Raw genomic sequence first — 22,185 nt, 5'->3', positions numbered from 1 at the left:
AATACTCTTTTATTACAAAAATCTCTTCATTCTTTTTTTAATAGGTTAAGATCAGTATGTAAATTTCCTTGGAGAAAATTAATTTAATTATTTTATTAAAATAAGTTTGAAATTTTTGAAAGTTGGAAACAAGCAGATAGAACAAACTTAAGCACATCATTTGCTACTTCTCTTTAAATTTTCACATATAAGAAATATTGTAATGGGCAGCGGCTTACAGCTACGGCTTTATGGGATTACTGTGACACCCCGGCCTCCACCTTGGCAAGGACCATGGCGCCTAGATGTTCACCACTTGAGTCACACACCCCACACATTGTGATAACAAAGTGTATGCTCACAAGCTCAATAAAGTGTACACACACACACATACACACACATATATATATATATATATATATCTATTATATATAAGTGCGAATGAAGTATGAATAGTATTTTTGCCTAACAGTTTTTCTTCCCATTTTGCCCCTGCTTCTATTCTCAAATTTCCGTTTTGCCTAGCTGTATTTGTACGTTTTTGTCCTTGGGCTTCTTTCTCCCTCGCGCGAGCCCTTCCTCCCCCATCCGTTTCTTCGTCCCCTCTAGTGCGCCAGCATGGCCAACACCACCCTAGCCGTTCTCTTCCCCTCCAACCTGCGTCCTTCCCCTTCCAATCTCAGCCCCTCTCATGCTGCTATTAACCGCCACAAAGGAATCCAAGCCACGTCCCTTTTTCGTTCCAACACCGCCGTCGCACCGCCGTTGGCCACCATCGGCCCTCCAGCCACCTAAACCACCGAACCTCAGCTTTGATCCGCCACCGTTGAAGCCCCTCTAACTCATTTTTCGATTTGAGTATTTTGGCCTCTAACCATCGCCCATGAGCCACCCGCAGCCAACCACAACCACCATTTGCTTCACCAACACCTCTAAGACATTCCCTAGCCATCCCAAGTTTTAGTTTGTTCCTATTCAAAATTTGGCAATTTTAGACCCACAACCGTAGTCCGAAATACACCATTACGTTGTTGTGCTGCCACCTCTTGCACCTCCTTGATCTTTCGAAAATTATATTTCATCATGTAAGTAATTTTTCAAAGAACTTTGTGAGATTTGAATATATTTTTGCACTAACAAATTTTTTACAGTCTGGTTGGTTGTGCCGGACTTTGAGTCTGAGGAGTATGAGGATCAGTTGGATGTGAGGATGTGTTGTTTATTTAATTAAATTATGCTTGCGTGCATTTATGTTGTGTTTGGCATCATGGCATTTATTGCATCATTTCATGCATGCTCATGTGTCATGAATGAAAACTAAGTTTTCATGTGAGAGATGATTTTTGGGTATGTTTGAAATAAATGGATTGAAAGGAATAAGAGAAAGGAAAATGAACTATAGGAATGGTGGTAAGCAGGGACGGTGGTAGAGTTTCACCTGTGATTCTCGCCTATGGTGCACGTGGTAGGGATGGTGATAAGTCCCGCCTGTAATTCCTGCCTATAATGTTAGCGGTAGGAATGGTGGTAAGTAGGAATGGTGGTAATCCCGCCTGCGATTCTCACCTGCACTGATTGATAAATGAATATGTTAGGACATTTTCTGGAAAAATGATGGTTTGTGGTTTAATGGATACGAGCACCATTTTTTGCAAAAATGGTTGGTTTATGCTTGGGCCATTTTCTAGAAAAATAGCGAATAGTATTTAATGACATGTTTTGGGTCAAATAAATTAATGAATATTAAATAATATTCTTAAAATAATAAAATCATTTAAATATATTAATTTTTTTAAAACTATATAATTTTCAAAACTCCAAAATATAAAAAGGTTTACTTGAAAATTTGTCTTTATTCAATAACACTACAAATACATCATTTAAAATGATTTTGGTAAAATATTTAGAAGATTTTAGAATACTTGACTCAATTTAAAAATCATTGGCTAGGTTTAAAATAAAGATATTGGATTTACAATGATTTTTTTTAAAGAAATGCTATTCATCATCTTCTTCTTTTGAAATCGCTTCATAAAAGAAATTACAGACTTTTGTCAAGCCATAGGACTTGAGAAAGAAAATCTGGAATACAATCCCACCACATATCAATGCTTTCCACATTTTTTGCATTTCTAGCTAACCTATGTGCAGCCATATTACCCTCCCTGTGCACATACACAAAATCACACTCAACAATACAGGATGAAAGAGCTTTTATTTCTCTGTATAATAACCCAAGATGTGAACCCTCCATGCTATTTTGCTGTAAAGCTTCCACCACCAACTAGCAATTAGATTCCACTAAAAGCTTTGGGATGCCCATACTCACGCACAACTGGAGGCCTCTAAATATAGCAGTTAACTCAATTGCTTCAGCATCCTCCACCTCATTCTCAGACTTACTAGCTGCCATCAACACATTGCCTTGATCATCTCTCAAGATTGCACCCAAACCAGATTTGTTCTTACCTTCGAAAATGGCACCATCGACATTCAACTTTAGCACACTGACTAGAGGGGCTTCCATCTATAGTGGTTCTTCATCTGAACATTTGATTGTGATCTAACCTCTTTAAAATTTCTAATCAACGCAACAACATTTTCTGCAACTACCTTTCGATTCAACAGTAACTGGTCATGTACCATCTTGTTCTATACCAAAAACTCCATGTCAAACAAAAAAATAGTGACAACTTCTCCCTTAATACACCCTCACAAAACTTCAGTGCAACCTCATGAAAATTCATTCTATCATCTATCACAAATTCTGGTAGCAATTCTTTCCAGACACCTTGAAGACAAACACAGCTAATCAAATCATGATAAGTATCCTCAACCTCAAGCAGAAACAACACTTCCTTTCAATTAAAATATGTCGTCTTAACAAGTTCTCTGTTGTAGGAAGCCCCTCTTTACATGCACGCCAAGCAAAGATTTTTATTTTACTTGGTACATTTATCTTCCATAGTTGTTTCTATAAAATCTTATGTGTCCCAGCCATTGATGATTCTGCAATACCAGACCCCATTCTTGCCTTTATAAATCGGTAACAGCTCTTAACGCTAAAGGATCCACGTCGCTCATGTGCCCAAACTCTTCTATCCATTGTAACTCCTTGACAAATCACAGCTTTAAGAATGTCAGCCACCACACTTGGATTGAGGAGAGCTCTAAGCTTATTTACGTTCCACATTCTTGTATCGTTATCAATAAGTGTAGCCACCATTTCTTCTTGTATATTTTCTGGTCTAGACACCCCTTCTGAAACAAGCTCAATGTGCCCCAGTATCCACTGATCACTCCAAATTCTAACATCTCTTCCGTCTCCAATTCTCCATTTACAACCTGCAAACATCCATTTCTTTGCTTCACATATACCTCTCCAAGTATAAGATGGAACATTTCCCAACCCAGCTTGCTGAAAACTAGAATGTAAAAAATATCTAGCTTTTAACAATCTGAAAATCAGAGAATTTTCATCATTCATCAGCCTCCATCGTTGTTTCGCCAATAGAGCTAAGTTAAAGACCCTAAGATCTTTAAACCCCATCCCTCCACACGACTTCATCTGACACATTTTAGACCAGCTGACCCAATAAATTTTCCTCTCCTCTCCCCTTTGTCCCCACTAAAACTTTGACATAAGACTCTCGAGCTCAGAATAAAGACTTGATGGCAAGAGAAAACAGCTCATCGAATAAGTTGGAATAGAAAGTGCCACTGATTTTAATAGCACTTCCTTCCCTCCTTGTGATAGTAGTTTCTCTTTCCAACATTGGAGCTTTTGCCAAACTTTCTATTTTATGGAGTGAAAAGCTCGATATCTTGACCTGCCCACAATGGGTGGGAGGTCTAGATACTTTTCATACTGTTGTATTTCACTATTCCCCCATAGCAATCTTATCTCTTCTCTAACCTCCCTAATAACATTTCCACTAAAAACCATGGCTGTTTTTTCCATGTTAATCTTTTGACCAGACACCTCTTCATATTTCTCAAGAACTTCTTGTACCCTTCTATTCTCCCCTACCTCAGCTTTGCAGAAAATGATACCATCACCAACAAACAACAAATGATATTTGGAGCACCCCTACAAATCTTTAGGCCAGAAATCTCCCCTCTTAGCCCAGCTTCTTTCAGTAATGTAGTCAAGCCTTCCGTGCATAGAAGAAAATGAAAAGGGGACAAAGGGTCCCCTTGTCTCAATCCTCTACTTGGAACAATAGGCCCTTTTGGATCACCATTTATCAACACAGAAAAAGAAACGGAGTTGATACATAGCATAATCATATCAATAAAATTTTGATTAAACCCCATAACCTCCATCATAGATTTTAGAAAACTCCATTTCACTCTATCATAGGCCTTACTCATATCTAACTTCAACGACATAAATCTCTTTTTCCCTCTCTTTTTTTGTTGCAAATAATGTACTAGCTCATAAGCTCTCTAAACATTATCAGTTATTAAACGATCGGGGACAAATGCACTTTGACTCTCCCCAATAACACAAGACATAACAGACTTCAACCTATTGGATAGTACCTTTGCAATCAATTTATAGACCACATTACAAAGACTGATAGGCCTATAATCACAAACTTTAGACCGAGACTTCTTTTTTGGGATAAGAGTGATATATGTGTGATTTAAGGAGGCTGGAAAAGAACCTGTATTTAGTGCATCCAAGACAGCTGAGATCACGCTTTCATCCACCACATGCCAGTATTTTTGGAAAAACACTAGGGACATTCCATCTAGACCCGGGGCTTTGGTGGGGTTCATTTGTTGTAGAGCTACCTTCACCTCTTCAACAAAATAAACCTTGCTCAACTCCTCATTCATACTGTTATCCACCCTACCAGCTAGAGACTCCAGAAAAGTCAATGAGCCCCTCGGGTTTGAAGTTGTGAACAGATTTCTTAAATAGTCAATGACAAGCATGTCCCTTCCTTCTGACTCATGCCACACCCCATTTTCATCTTGGAGTTTGCCTATCATATTCTTCCTTCACCTTTGTGAAGCCTTCATGTGAAAGTACTTGGAGTTGTGATCCCCTTCTTTGAGCCACAAAGCCTTTGATCGTTGTCTCCACATAACCTCCTCCCTTTCAAGCCATTTATGTACCTCATCCCATGCTATCTCTGATTCCTCTCTATTGTTCCCCAAATGGTCAGTTTCATGAAGCCTTAACAAGCCACTCACTGATACACTGAACCCCTTATCTGGGATTATACCAAGTAAATGGGTACCCATGAAAACCCAAATCCCTCAACCCACACTCTTCCACTACCTCCCGAAAAGCTGTAATTTGCCTCTCGAGGCGAGGTCGTCCACCCTTCTTCTCATGGTGGTATAAAACCTCATTAAAATCCCCCAGTATCAACCACGAATCCCCACTATTACGGCTTAGGGATCAAATCAAATCCCATGTTCCGTGACGTAAGTTAGAATCTCGGTTGTCGTAAATTCATGTTAAAAACCAGAAACTATTCCTTCCAGAATCACATTTTATCACCGCATCAATATGGGAAGTAGAGTAATTGAGAATAGATAAATCAATATCTCTTCGCCAAAGCATTGCTAAACCCTCTTTTTGTCTTCACATCACACACTAATATGTGATTTTTTTTTTCTTTGATGTGTAAACACACATAATTAAACATCAATATATATATGTTTAAACTAAATGGTAAAAATGAGAAATCACATGTTATTGTATAGTATAGGAGATGGTGAGCTGAATTTCTTTTTCTCTAATTCATTATTTATACTTTTTAAAGTAATTTCTTTGTTTAGAAAACAAAAAATCATGTAAAATTAAACTGGACAAACATGCAGGGCACGTTGTCCTTAATTTTCTAGTAGAATGTTAAACTGCGTACGCATAGAATACTCCTAATTTTATTAATGTCATTATAAGCAGCAATAGGACGAGTTTTTCTACGCCGAAGACGTCACTCTTGAACCTCAAAGCTGTTCAAAACATGTGTGCAGAATGAAAGGGACTTCTTCCGATCGATCCTCAGTTTCAGTTTATTAAAGTAGACATTATTTGCACATATTATCCAAGTCATGAAAGGTTCAAAAATCATTGACCGGAAAGGTTCAAAAATTATTTTTTAATATATTTTTTTAAAATTTTATAATATTATTAAACAATAATTTTTTAATCACTATACTGACAAAAAGGAAAACTTTTGATAACATTCATATTAAAATAAATGAATAAAACATTTAGAGCCGGTTTGGATTTATTATTATTTATAATTTTAACTTATAAATCTAATTATTATTTATAAATTATTTTAACTAATCTTATTTTATCTCTAAATTTAAACGGGATCTTAATTTTCATCTCTTTTGATAGTAATAAAGAGACGGATGCAAGATGATTTTACCCATGATTTCTTTTTTCAAAATTTATTTTTTCAAAAATATTACATTGGAAGCTAAAAATAAAAGCCGGATAGGATTGGTTCTAAAGATGACACCTCCAGCAAATTTTCTTGCACGTCTTGTCATATTTTTTTTTTGGTACGTGCCAGTAATGTTCCGTCTCTTGATGGCTTCTCTACGTGGGAGAACTATTTTTCTTTAAAAAAGTCGTTGGAACTAATTTTAAAAATTTTTTAAGTGCACTTATCGAATAATAAACAACTTTTTAATAACAAAATTCAATTCAAAGCTTAATTTACTATATATAAAAAAAAAAATTTACTATAATAAACAACTATTTTTGGTACGTGCCGTTAATGTTCGTCTCTTGCCGTCACCTACATTTATCTAATGCTTTGACTATCTCATTGTATATGCCATTAGCTTATTTCAGGGTGACACAATGCATTCATCACTTACCTACTTCTCTCCCATAATAAGCTTTAAAAAAGGACAATGTTATGGTCAGAAAGGTGATGCGTTGTACTGAAAATGTAAATTAATGTATTTTTATTTTTTAAACATTTTTTGAACCTCATATTACAAAAAAAAATTCACAAATTCATTAAAAAACAAAACACTTTCTTAATTATTAAATACAAAATAAATAAATAAACATATAAATTGATTAATACCTATAAAATCATCACAGCTACACAACAAATCTAAATCGATTAAAAATAATAAATTTAATTAGTTATATTTATTTTAATAGATCTTTAACGTTCTAGAAAATATAGTCAAGAAAAGAGATCCAAGTGTTCTGGGGTTACACAAACTTCACAATTAATCCGTTTTGTTGACTGCATGCACCCAAATCTCGTAGATAATCGTTCTTTCCAAAGCCTTCACCTTTCCTCCCATTTCGTTTTCATTGAATATTTGATTGTCCTGCATTAATATTTTAATTGTTATGAGGTAATTGTTGGGTCCACACTGATCTCTTTTGCACTGGTTTATACTCAAAACTATTTATTTTAGACCATTTTATATGTACTCAAACTATACCACTAAACTCATAACGTTAACTGCATTCAGCAGCAAGCAAATCATGGCCATCAACAAAATTAATACTCAAGACCTTTTTTTTTTTTTTTTGAGGGCAACTCAAGACCATATTTATACATATAGCAACGAATGGTGATCATCACGTTAAGATAATCTCAAAGAAACCCACCATAGAAAAAAGATATATTGTCTCGAATTTGAGTTTGTTAAATAGGAGAAAAATAAAGACACGAAACAAACTGATCTGTAATGTTTATTGCTCATTTAATATTTGAAGAGAGATAGATATATGGGTAGTAATAAATGTAGGACCAATTTGATGTGTATATATATATATATACTACAAGAAACTGTTTATTTGTGACTAGTTATTTTTAACAAAAATGATTATTTTTTGTCAAAATGAGTATGTGTTTGTCGCAAATAATCATTAACTATCTTCACAAATAATTTGTCACAAATATTTATTTTTCTTATTTATCTCTCTCTTATTTAAGGTCTTAATAATATGAGGAAACTTCGATCCCACCTTAACATTTTCACAAATTATTATCAAAGAAAAAAGCTATCGTTTTTATTAAAATATACTAGCGATTTATTCAATGAATAAATAAAATTTAGGCAAAACGAAAAGTTTGAATGATATGATCATGTACGTGTGCGTGGATTGTATGTCGACTTTTGTGAGTAAGGCTTCGTTTGGTTACTAAACTCACTCTAACTCATCTCAACTCATCGTTACAACTTTTTTAAATTCCAATATAAAATATAATAAACAATTCAACTTTTTCAAATTTCAAAATAATATTCTAATAATATTTTATCATCACAACTCAACTCAACTCAACTCAACTCACTTCAACATTCACACACACCCTAAGTATTATTGTTCTTAGTTTCTTTCTTTTTTTTCTTAATTCCTTATATATATAAATATACATATGTATATATATATATATATATTAATTTTTCCATCATAAGGGTTTAAATATTGCTGATTTTTTTTAGTTAGGGCTTGGTTAACAAAACTGATGATATAGTTCATATATAGAACTCGGTCTTAAATTTCCCGGATCAGACGTTCATATCATGAGGTGTTAAGAGTTAAATGACCGAAAAAAAATTAAAGTTTTTTTAAATAATTTCGCTATTATATATTACATGCTATACTTTTTACGATAGAAAATCATACGTGATTTGTTAAAAGCAAAAGGCTAGTGGGTTTTATTCTACTTATTATAAGTTCACAAAGGAAAATGTCTGATCTCTCTAATTGGTTCAAGTAGTATATATGTATATATAATCTTTCCTATATCTGTTAATTTGTTGTTGCTCAATTGGCCAATGCTCTTCTTTTATAATAACAAAGAGAAGAATCGTGGATTCTAGACCCCACGATTATGTTCTAATTTCTTTGTAAAAATAAAAAATAGATAAAAAAGTTGCCATGAAGACTATATATATAATAGGAATAGAAATGCATTATAGTAGCAATATGAAAACGATGACGTGGCAGGGTCCCTCTTTTTTATTCTACTAGGGTTAGAGATTTTTTTTTCGAACGAGTATGGTAGCCGCCTGGGGCCTCTATGGTGCCTCGGCATCAACTGGGCGACAAAGAACTTTTGCAAAAATGGTAAATCAAATCCCTCAACCAATTCCAGAAGTGGAGATATCAGTGCGAGCTCTGAAGGTTCTCGATGGTGTTCCGTATGTGTTTTTCACAAAGGAGGAGATCGATCGATCTGCACAACCGTTCCAGTTTTCCTTGGTGATGAAATTCCTGAGACAGAGACCATCACTGGATACGATCCGCGCGAGCTTTCATTCGCACACAATGGAGAGTGAATTTAGCCAGTAGTATCTGCCATGCTTAAGGCCAGGTATGTTTTTGTTCGATTTTCAACTAAATCTGATTTTATTAAAGCCTTTTCAAGGGAAAACAGTGAAGTCGAAGGAGTTCCGTACCGATTATTCCAATGGTATCCGGATTTTGAAGAAGAAACAGAACCCTCTCTAGTACCAGTTTGGATTACGTTACCAGGGGACTTCCACCTAATTATTATCTTGAAAGCTTCTTACGGAATATTACGATGCCTCTGGGTCAGTTCATTCGAAGGGACAATAGCACAAGATGTGCAACTCGAACGGATGGAGCTCGGGTATGTATAAAAATGGATGCCTCTAAGATCCCGCTGGAATCATTCTGGATAGGTATGCCCCATCAAGCCGCTAGCAGATTATAGGAAGTGGTATACAAAAATCTCCCGGCATATTGCTGTCGTTGCTAATTGCAAGGACATAATAGCATGACATGTAAATGGGATGGAGGGTTGAAGATTCAACCGCAGGGAGAAGAAGGAAAAGATAAGAAAATTTGGGTAAGGAAAGAGAGGGAAATCGAGAGGGCATAGGGAGCAGGACAGGGCAGAGTCGAGCAAAAGACTTGAGATTATTGAGCTAGAGGAAGACTCTTTGGGAAAAAAATGAAGTTATTGTGGAGGAAAAAGGAGAGAAAACAGAGGAAGAAAACGTTCTTAAAATCTCGGGTTTACAAGAGGAAGATATGGAGGGTAACGTAGAAGAAGTATACACGGAGGAAGTCAATTGTAGAGAAAAGGAGAAAATTCGGGTATGCGATGAACAGCTAGTACAACAACAGGGTATTATTGAAGAACAAGAGGAAATTGGTGAAGAGGAATCCGGAGGAAATGAGGCAATGACAGAAAAAATTGTTGACTCCAGAGAAAAAGAGGTAACTGAGGATCCATTCGTGCCACAAGCGACTTCAGAACTATTTGGCTCCTTAGAAGTAGTGGGAGAAACTCAATTTGGAAGAGCGACGGTAATTGTAAAGGAAGCTAAAGATTCTGAAGAGGACGTGTGTGAGGAGGATGCAATGTTTTTCTCAGATTCGGAGATTGTGGAAGGAGACAAGAATGTTGGCAAAGGCAAGGAAAATCTATCTGATTCTGAAAGTTTTGAGATACACAAAGGAGGAAATAGTCAAAGGAGATCCAAAAGGGCTAAGAGCAAGCCCTTGAGACTAAACTTATAATGAAGCCTATATTTTTCTGGAACATTCGGGGGATGGGGACTTCTAAGAATAGGCTTAACAAATTGGTGAGAAAGCATAAACCCGGGATTATTGCTTTGGCTGAGCCATTTTTATCACAAGGACATATGGAGAGTTTCAAAAATAAAATGTAGTTTGAGGGTGGTTTATCAAATGAAGTGAAAGGGGGGAAATTGTGGATCCTATGGGCCCAAGGGGTTTAGGTTGATTTGGTGGAGATGACAAACCAATTAATAACTGTGAATACTGAGATGTATAATAAGAAAGTTTGTATATCCTTCTTATACGCAAAATGCACACAGGTGGAGCGTAGGCATTTATGGCTATCCATAGCAAATGGGGTAAGGGGATCTACCCCGTGGTTTGTTTTGGAAGACTTTAACATCATTAGAAACGATCTGGAACGAAGGGGTGGTAGACCTAGACACTTATTGGCAATGGAGGAATTTAATACATGTATTGATTCGACTGGCTTATCGGATATAAGATATTTTGGTAATCAATTATCATGGTGTAATGGGCATAAAGGGATGGCCCGGAGTTGGGCGTGCATAGACAGGGTGCTAATTAGCGCTGAGGTGCTTACGATCTTTCCAGAGGTGCATTTGACTTATTTGTCCAGAAGTACATCTGACCATGCTCCACTTGTAATCTATATAAAAAAGGCATCTACACCGTATGGTTATCCGCCCTTTAAATTTCAGCAAATGTGGGTCACTCTCGAATCTTTTATGCCATGTGTGGCAGGTGTTTGGGAGGAGGGGGTTCAAGAGAGTGGGAAGGCATGTCTCACCAAAAAGTTGACGAAACTAAAAAGCATTTTGCGTGTTTGGAATAGAGAGGTTTTTGGGTTTACGGAACTACATATTACTCAATTGGAGGAAAAAATTCTAAAGCTAGAGGAGAAAATGCAGGTTGGCTTTAATGACGAAAATGAGCATGAATATCTAATAGCTAAAAGTGAATTGGATACTTGGCTGGTTCGAGGAGAAATTAGATTGCGGCAACAAGCCAAACAATCTTGGCTTGAAAAAAGAGAAGCCAGTGCAAAATTTTCCAGGCTCTTAATACTAGGGCCAAGATGCAGGTTCAGGAAATGAAGTTACAAGATGGTAAATGGCTGAAGACGGAGGAAGAAATTCATGATGGTGCAGTGCAACACTTCAGCCACCTTTTCGCTCATAAACAGGTGGGGACTCTTCCAGATCTATCAAAATTGGTACACCAAGTTATTACGGATGAAGAGAATGAGAGGTTGTGTAAACTTCCTTCAGCCCAAGAAGTTAAAGATGTAGTTTTTTCCATTCTAGTTGATAGTAGAGTCTAGGGCCAGATGGGTTCGGGTCTGGCTTTTTCCAAGTTTGTTGGCACATGGTTTGTACTGATGTGATGGGCACGGTGCAGGAATTTTTCTTTGGGGCTAATCTCCCATTGAATTTTGCAGCATCTTACTTGACTCTTATTCCTAAGGTGGAGGCGCCAACAAGTTTCAAAAAGTTTAAACCAATTAGCCTTTGCTCGGTTTTTTATAGAATTTGTTCTAAAATCTTGGTTAATTGGCTGGCTCCACTACCCTCAAGTATCATATCTCCAGAACAAGGAGCTTTTATTGAAGGCCGAAGTATTCTAGATAATATAAGCCTCACACAAGAGTTGGTCCATAGTATCAATAAACCTGCTTAGGGGGGTAATATCATCCTTAAGCTTGATATGACAAAAACATTTGATAGTGTTGATTGGGAATTTCGGCTACATGTGATGGCTCAATTCGGTTTTTCCAGCCAAGTGTGTGGTTTGATTAGGCAGTGCATTTCCAGTCCTTGGTTTTCTGTAGTCATAAATAGAGTCCCTCTGGGTTTCTTTAAAAGTGGTCGAGGAATAAAGACAAGGGGATCCTATATCACCTTACCTGTTTATAATTGTTGAGGAGATCCTCTCAAGATTGCTTAAGGCAAAAATTGAAGAAAAGAAAATTGGAATCGTCATGCAACCTAGAGGAACTCCTTTGATATCGCACATGCTATATGTCGATGATATAGTTGTTTTTGCTAATGGGAGCAAAGCATCCGTGAGAGCCATAGTGGATATTCTGACTATCTATGAGGAATGGTTGTGCCAAAAGGTGAGTAAGGAAAAATCTTCTATAACTTTTTCTAAACATGTCACGAATGCTAGACGGAGATCTATTCTAAGAAGCACTAGATTTGTGGAAGGTGAAATGCCTTTAAAATATTTGGGAGTGCCAATAATCTCTGGGAGAATGAAAGCAATATATTTAGAGGAGATGGTTGGAAAACTTATGGCGAGAATCGAAGGGTGGAAAAATAAATTTCTAGCAAATGGGGCCCGTGTGCTCCTGTTAAAGTTTGTTCTAATGAGTCTTCCCACATACTTACTCTCTTCTGTATATGTACCTGCGCCTGTGCTGAAAAGTATAAATAGAAGTTTTAGCAACTTTTTCTGGGGTGTACAGGAAGGAAAGCCAAAAAAGCATTGGAAGGCATGGAAAAAACTACGCTTACAACAGAAGAAGGTGGAATGGGGTTTAGCAATTTTAAAGATGTTCAAAAGTCACTCTTCATGAAATTTGCGTGTAAGCTCATGGTGGAAGACTTTTTGTGGAAAATTTTTTTCAAAGCTAAGTATGTAAGAAACAATCATATTTCTCCTGTGGATCAAGGGAAAGGCACCAGATTTTGGAGGAGGGTATCCTCGTGTATTCCGGAAGTTTTAAACCTATCCAAATGGAAGATAAGGGATGTAAATGTATCTTTCTGGTTTGATAAATGGCTGGATGATGCTCCCTTAGTACGGTTACCATGGGTGCCTCCACAAGTCTTAAAATTAAAGATTGCAAAATAGATATAGATATGTTACATTGGATGTTGGGGGGAGAAATGGCTGAAAATGTGTTGGAAAAGTGTTGGAGGTTCTTAGTAAAAGCAAGTATGGATCAGATTTATTGGTATGGACTACTAATACTGACGAAAAATTTTCTACAAAGAGTGCATGGAACTGTATTCGAGTAAGAGCCCCAAAGGTAAGATGGTCAGATTGGATATGACATTCTTGCCTACCAAAAAATATTTCTGTTACTATGTGGAAAGTTTTCAATAATGCTCTAAGTGTGGATGACAGACTAAGAAAGCGGGGCATCCCCATAGTTTCAAAATGCGACTGTTGCCTTAATGGTGGATATGAAGATATAAACCGCGTGCTAGCACTAGGTGATATAGCACAAGAAATTTGGAGATGAGCATATGCGCAAGTGGGACTAGGTAGAGTGGCAGGCTGCTCTTGGAATCAGTTAGTAGAGGGCTGGTTCTCCAAAGCAAAAAAGTCTTCTCAAATGGGGCAACTACTGGGTATTATTCCGTCTATTGTGACTTGGTGTCTTTGGTTGAGAAAGTGTAGCGCACGGATGGAAGGAGTAAAAGAGTCAGCTGAAACGATATGGTTCAAGATTAAGATATGGATTGCAAAAGTGGGAGAAAAACCCAAAGCGGGGAAATTATTGTCGAGACAAGACGAAGTAATTCTTATGAAGCTCAATATCCCTATTAAAACGCTGAAAAGATCAACTCCAAAACTGATTCGATGGACAAGGCCTGAATTGGAACGACATAAGCTGAATGTTGATGGAAGCTCAACTGGAAATCCTGGTGATGCAGGGGTTGGTGGTGTGATTAGAGATGCACATGGTGACTTGCGCATGGCCTTCTCGGTACACCTTGGAAAGGGTACTAATAACTATACTGAATTGTTGGGTCATTTACATGGTTTGCGATTAGTTAAAAAGATGGGAGTGGTTCATATTGATCTGGAATTAGATTCAAGGTTGGTGGTCAGATGGTTGAATACTTCAAGCTGTGCAGTGTGGTATTTAGAAGATTATTGGGATGAAATAATAGACCTCTTAAAAGGATTAGATCCTAAAGTTACGCATATATATAGGGAAGGGAATGCTTCGGCGGAATTTTTACCAGACTAGGAGCGAGAGGATGCACCCAACAATGGCTCCCTCGAGATATTCCTTCCATACTCAAAAGGGAAATTAAGAATGGACAAGCTTGGCTTGCCCTATGTTAGGCTTGTTTAAGGAAATGTTTTCTGGTGGTTTCTGTTTGTTGTCTGGAATGGAGGTTATATACTTAGTATGTTAAGTTTCTGGTTTGTATGTTGTTGAAATGTGTTTTTTGATGTACAAGGTTTTCCTCCGCCATAAGTGAGGCTTATTAATACAGTATGAAGGTTCCGTCCTCCTAATACCAAAAAAAAAAAAAAAAAAGGAAGAGAAATACATTAGTCATAAAGAAGTTAGAGATCTCACAAAAATAAACTTACAAGCTGACGTGGCTAGATATGGTAGTAATTAGATTATAAAACTACTTTTATTGTAAAAATAAATCTAACGAATCATATAAAGTCATGTCACATTTTTAGTAATTATTGAACAAATTGATGTCTCATCTTCTGCTTGATCATTCAATTATGTGTATCAAATTTAGTTCATAAAGATATAAATACAATATTAAATGTTGTAAAAGCTTCGAATTGAATCATCTAATTTGATTAAAAATTATTAAATATTCAACCCGTTTTGACAATGCATGTCTATTTTACATGTACAGCCGAAACTGCATACTTATGACAAGAAACGGATAGAAAGTTGAAGTTCACAGACAACAACACGTACACCAAAATCTTGGTGGACTGATCTACTCCTTCAGCAGTGCTACATCGTATAGTTTTATATTTTTTTTTTCTTAAAAAGAAATTTATAACATCATTAAAAAATATTTTTTTAATCATTAATTTAAAAAAAAAAATTATCAGACCGAACTGTCGGTGAAAGTAGTTTTTCCTCATCCTTTACGAAAAGCCGACAAATTAATGTCACAGCTGTGTCTTCTCCAAGCACAGAATGTCGGACTCGATGAGTCGAATCGAAGGAAATGGGTGGGGTATGTAATGCACTGCATATATAAGTTCTTGTATCTGTTCTTGGTCAATAAAATTGGTTGAAAATGGGTCTCATTTTGTTCGCACGCGAAGGGTTATTTACTAGGTTAATCAATCACCTCTCGTTCAATAAGTAAAATATTTGTCATCAAATATAATGTTAACACATAATTGGTCAATCATAATCTGTATCAGTTTTATTTGACAATTTGCTCTCATCATCTGTAGATTCTTCAGATGATTCAACATTTTCTTCAACTGTCGCATCAACAATTTCAGCCTCAATATCTTCTTTATTTAATGGAATCATTTCATACTGGCTCAAATCTACAAACAAATTTAAGGCGAGTTGACTCTCTTGGTATGCTTCTTGAGTAGAGGGGTCATCTTCTTCTTCATCTTGTCTTTCTGCCTGAGAGATAACATCATATATATTTCTTGGAGAATATTTTTGTACTACTCGCCATTAATTTTCTAACTTTGGGTCATCTAAGTAGAATACTTGAGATGCTTGAGAAGCCAAAATAAAAGGATCTTCATACCTTTTTTTGATGTATTAACACTTAAAAAATATTTATTATCACGGACTCCAGTACGATGATTGCTTAAATCCCACTAATCACACTTAAACAGATACACCGCAAGCTCTAATATTTCATTCCAATTATATCGACAATAACTCCATAGAAATCAATATTTTCTCCATCATGACTTCCTTCAACTAGGACACCACTATTTTGGGTTTTCCTATAACAATCTCGATTCATTGTGTGATACCTTCTTTCCCGAGAAATACATGCAGAATATCAAGCAGCGCATCTCGATGGGCCACGCGCCAATACATACAGTTCATCCGATATATCATTTGGATTAGATGATACTATAGTTTAGTAACATCGTAATATCATATTATAATATATAATTGATAGTGTCATCTAATTAGACTATAACTAAAATATATTATGTTAATATATTAGACTATATATAACATATATATAATATCATATATAGGGTCATCTAATTAGACTACAACTAAAATATATTATGTTAATATATTAAACTATATATATAACATATATATAGTATCATATATAGTGTAATCTATAGTACTAGCATAGATATTGTCATCTAATTAAATCATAACTAAAATATAATATTAATATATTAGACTATATAGATAACATATATATAGTATCATATATAGTGTCATCTAATTAGATTATAACTAAAATATATTATGTTAATATATTAGACTATATATATAACATATACATAGTATCATATATAATGTCATCTATAGTGCTAGCATATATAGTGTCATCTAATTAGACCATAAATACTTAATTAATATCTTAATATATTAGACTATAGATAACATATATATAGTATCATATATAGTGTCATCTAATTAGACTATAACTAAAATAAATAGTTTTAATATATTAGTATAATATTTAAATGTATTGAAGTAAACCGTTCGAACGTATTTTAACCGTTCAAACGGTATCACATTAATAAGTTCTCGCGGACGGTCATTTTCACGGACGTTCGAACTATTAACAAAACTTCATTTTCTCCAAGTGAACCGTCCATCTCCGCCGTTTAAAACCGCCGTCGCCACCGCAAACAGTACCCAGTCGAAGCCTCTTCCTCTAAGCACCGATATGCTATTTTTCTAACTATTTTACCGTTTGTATTTAGTTTTTTGATGGATTATTTGTTTAAATTAGGATAAAACAATTTATCCATCAATACTCACCGTAGATTTGCATAAATCCATTGTAGGAGGGTTTATTTAAGTCTCTTTGTATCTGTTGGTTGAAAAATCGATGGAATCGAAGGATTCCATGGATTTCAATGGTTGAGTCGACTCAGCGTCGTCGCTGAGTTAGATTCGCATACCGTTCGAACGCTGGTTAGGGCGTTCGAACGGTACTAACCAAACATGTAGTTTACCGTTCGACCATTGTTTTATACGTTCGAACGGTATACAAGCCAAACAGGTTTGCATACCGTTCGAACACTATTTTAAGCGTTCGAACGGAATAATTAATTTTAATAATATTAGTGAATCGATATTTTTATTCCATATTGTAGTTCTATTAAATCTTAACGAGAATAGATATTATATTATAATTAAATTAATCTAGAAATTTATCACATTTTGTTAAATATTTAATTTCTATTAATATTAATCTAATTTCTATTAAATAATGTGATATTATTTTTATAAAATTATGTTGTTCACAATGTCTCACTTTATTAAATTACTATTCGTATGTAATTTAGTGATTAGTTATTTATTATATTTTTATCGTTAATGTTGTATTGACAAACTCTTTAATTGTAAATTTCAGGTTGATTAAAATGTCTTCTTCTAGGGTGGGACGTAAGCGACGCAATCCAACTGAGACTAGTATTAGTCCAGGCAAGGAGAGGACTGTTTCACTAGAGCGACAAGTGAAGCTTTTTGACTTCTAGAGTCTTGTCTGGGAGGGTCATTCCCTGCCATCAGTCTTCAGTGATTGTGGTTGGGAACCTATCTTAGATGAGCGAGAGGTATCATGGGGGACCGTCTCCTATATTGACATTGTTTTTGAGTTCTATAGAGAGCTCGGTGGTGCCAGCCCAGATGACAGAGGGGCATACAGGATCTCTGACCGAGGAGTTTCAGTTGTATTTTCACGGGACGGGCTGAGCATCTCGGTGTTCCTAGGCTGCCAGATGCATATCCGAACGTGGTGACTAGAGAGTCTGATCCTTCAGCTGAGGCGGAGACAGTTGAGGAGGAGGCACCAGTTTATACAGATGAGGTCGATACCCTTACTGATCATGAGGTGAGGGATTTGGTTGTTGGTCCAGATGCTCCCCCGTATGACGGGACGAAGAGCATCAAGCAGGCAGATCTATCTTCTTTCTTCAAGATCTTGAATTTGATCATCGTGAACAATATTGACCCTCGGCAGTACAAGACAGAGGTTGGCATTGACCGGACGAAATTTATGATACGGGTCACTCATGGTATTCCTATCGACCTGGTGGGGTATATATTCAATAGGATTCGATCAGAGTCCCGGTACATTTCGACAGATATACTGTCATTCGAGATCCTGATCACCCGATTTCTGCTATTTGCTGGTGTCATGCCTGATGTTGCCGAGCGTAAACGGGAGCCGATGGGACCAATCAACAGCACCACCCTCTCACGCAGCACGGGACACTCGAGACTGTGTCTTCGTGGACATGTTTCAAACCCGGTTGATCCTCAGAGAGATGCACAGCTGGGAGATCATGGAGTATCGACCGCTGGGACATCCAGACAGACCAAGATGTCAGTACATAGCGCTACTCATGAGGACATGGCCGAGGTCGTGCTTGCAGCGATCAGCGGACAGACATCAGCATTGATCGATACAGTGCGTATGGAGGTCTGTTTTGCTGTGTTTGAGTTTCGTACATAGATTACTGGTACCATTTCTGAGTTACGCGACTCAGGTCACCATCAGTACTCAATTAACACAGATAGAGGAACGCTTAGCTGCAGTCGAGGAAGTGTGCAAAGAGTTGGGGTCTTAGTACTTTCTATCTTTTGTTTATTTATTTTTTTTGTTTTTAGAATGGACAATATTTAGTATTTTGTAAATTTAGTATTTAATTATGAATTAGTATTAGTTTATATTTTCTAAACTAATTATTGATTGATATTATTCCTATTATTTAATTGATAAATTTTTTTATAATTACTAGTTAATATAAATATAATTCTCTTAAAAAAAACATATGATCACCATTCGAACCATGCAAATAACGTTCGAACGCTGAATATTTTACGTTCGAATGGTAGATCAATTTTCCGCTATAATAATCTTACTTAATGCGCCAAATTCCATGTTCGAACAGTGCTGATTTATCATTCGAACGGTTAATTTGTACGTTCAAACGTAAAGCATTTTCCCGTTATAATACTTATACTTAACGCGCTAAAATGTACGTTCGAACAGTGCTAATTAATCATTCGAACGGTTAAAATTGTTCGTTCGAACGAACGTTAAAACATTACATTAGAACGGTTTCATTATTAGGGACAAAATATTTTGTCCCTAATTATCCCTTCGAACGCGTTCGAACGGAATTGTTCTCCCATCATTGTTTTGGGAGGAAATATGAAATTCGTCCCTAAATCTCACTTTTTGGGATGATTTTCATTTCGTTCCAAAAGAAAATCGTCTCAAAAAGTCTTTTTTGTTGTAGTGATAATTACTTTATTTAGACTTGTTTATTAGTAATATATAAATATATATATAGGAGCAGAACCAGAAAATCTAGTATGAGGGGGTCAAGTTAAAAAAAAATAATTTTGGGAGGGTCAATTACTAATTTTGTATAGTCTACTTTATAAATGTGACGCCCCGGCTCCCAAGTACGGAAATGCGAGAATCGTGACGTCGGGATGATGACAACATGGGTCACACATCCCAACGATAGTGCCAAGTGTGTGTAAATGCAAAAGTGCACAACAAAAGTCGCAGCGGATAATATAAATAAGTCAACTAAGTATCAAAAATTTAAATACAAATATTCAAAACAAATTACCTTTAAAAAGTTATACAGTCATCCCAAAATATATTACAAAAGGCAAATACATAAACAAGTGATGAAATGAATCTCGACACACGAGAGCAACCCCAGGTTACTCCTCCAACAGAGCCAAAGCCTAAGGCTCGTCATCCTCATCTGCATCAAAATCTACGATACCATAAAATGGTACCACAGGTAAGTAATAATCCAAACAACCCTCGGGATAAAAATACATTAATGCAACCAACAAACAGATCCCAAAACCTCATTTATCGGACACTGTAGGTGGAAATCACAAGTGGGACTATACCACAATCTGTACAGTTCTTTTTCACACAAGAGATACTCATCAGAGCACTGTAGGCAAGAATCACAGGCGGGACTCTACCACCATCCCTACCGCGTGCACCGTAGGCAGGAATCGCAGGCGAGACTACACCACCATTCCTGCTTACCACCATCCCTACCGCGTGCACTATAGGCGGGAATCGCAAGCGGGACTATACCACCATCTCTGCTTACCACCATCCCTACAGTCTCTTTTCCTTTCTCTCAAACCAGTCAAACCAATCATTTCAAACATACTCAAAATCATTTCTCACATGAAAATCCAGTTTTTAAATAAACACATGAACATGTATGCAATCATGAAAAAATCCAGTTTTCAGTTACAAACATGGACATGTGTGCAAATGCAATGAACAAGACACGATACTAACATCCAACAACTAACAAATGTCAACACAATCCAATCACACAATCTCCATTCTCTAATCCATCCAACCTCCTACTCCTCGAACTCAGTCCGGTATAACCAACCAGTTTACAGTAAAATGAGTTAGTGCAAAAATACATTTAAATCACGAAAGTTCTTTGGGAAAATACTTACAGCGCTATATAATAATTTTTGACGGATCACGGAGCTGCAATAAGTGGCAACACAACAACAGAACAGTGCAAAATGCACTGTGGCCGTGGTTATCAAAAACTCACTTTTGAACGGAGACAAACCAAGATTCGAGATTGATAGGGAATGACTTAGAGATGTCGGTGAAGCCAATGGTGGTGGTGGTTGGCAGTGGGTGGCGGCGTAGAGGGCGGTTAAAGGCTAAAATATCCAAAATGGAAACATTGATGGTGGGGTTTCACCGGTGGCCGATTGGGGTTGAGGATGGGTGCATTGGGTTGCTATGAGGTCGAGGATGAAGTGGTGAAGAAATGGTGGCCGGAGGTGGCGCGATGGCGGCGCGTGAACACAAGAGGTGCCGCGGCTTTGGGTCGTGCGTGGGGACAAACGAAGGCGCGAGAGGAGCTGGGAATGGAGGGGGGTGGTCGCCGGAGGGTGGGCAAGGTCGTGGGCTGGGCGGTGAGGCACACGGCGGCTCGCGGCGGTGGCTGGTTGGAAAAGAAGAAAACGCACAGGTGGAGGGAGAGATGGACTCGTGCACGTGGGAGGAAGCAGGGGTGGAAGGAAGAAAAAGAAGAAGAAAAAGAGGAAAGAGAAAAAGAAAAGAGGAGAAAGAAAAATAGAGGGAAAGAAATGAGATCCAATCCTCATATCTTGGGTCACAAAAATGATCTAATGAAAAAGATTTCAAAATAGCAAATAAAATAAAATAATTTAAACGTAGTGATTAAATGAATATAAAATAATTAAATCCAACAATAAACTAATTTAAAATAAAAATCAATTTAAATAATGAATAATAATTAATAACAAGAAAACACATTGAATTAACAATTAAAAAATCTTAAGATAATATAACATAAATCATCTAAAATTTAAAATAAGAAAACTCATAATCTTAATAAATACAATAATTTATTTAGTCAAAATACGCAATAGAGTATCACAAGATATCTTTATACGATACACATAATTCAACTATAAAAGTAGGAATCAGGACACGTATTCTGATGGTAAACATGCTACAGACTTCTACAGAGTGCAGCACGTATACGTTACTCGCGCGTGAGGCTGATAACCAAAGCTTCTAATTATTTATTTTATATACAAGGATATCTAGGACATCTATTTTTCTGTTTTTTTAATTAATTTGTTGAACTACAAGTCAATTTAAAAAAATATTGTTTAAAAGATATTAATTTGGAAAATAAAAAAATGCACAATAATTTTTTACATC

Source organism: Juglans microcarpa x Juglans regia, chromosome 3D (genome assembly GCF_004785595.1).
Source record: "Juglans microcarpa x Juglans regia isolate MS1-56 chromosome 3D, Jm3101_v1.0, whole genome shotgun sequence".
In the NCBI taxonomy this organism is placed as follows: Eukaryota; Viridiplantae; Streptophyta; class Magnoliopsida; order Fagales; family Juglandaceae; genus Juglans; species Juglans microcarpa x Juglans regia.
Note: the sequence above shows the minus strand (reverse complement) of the source record.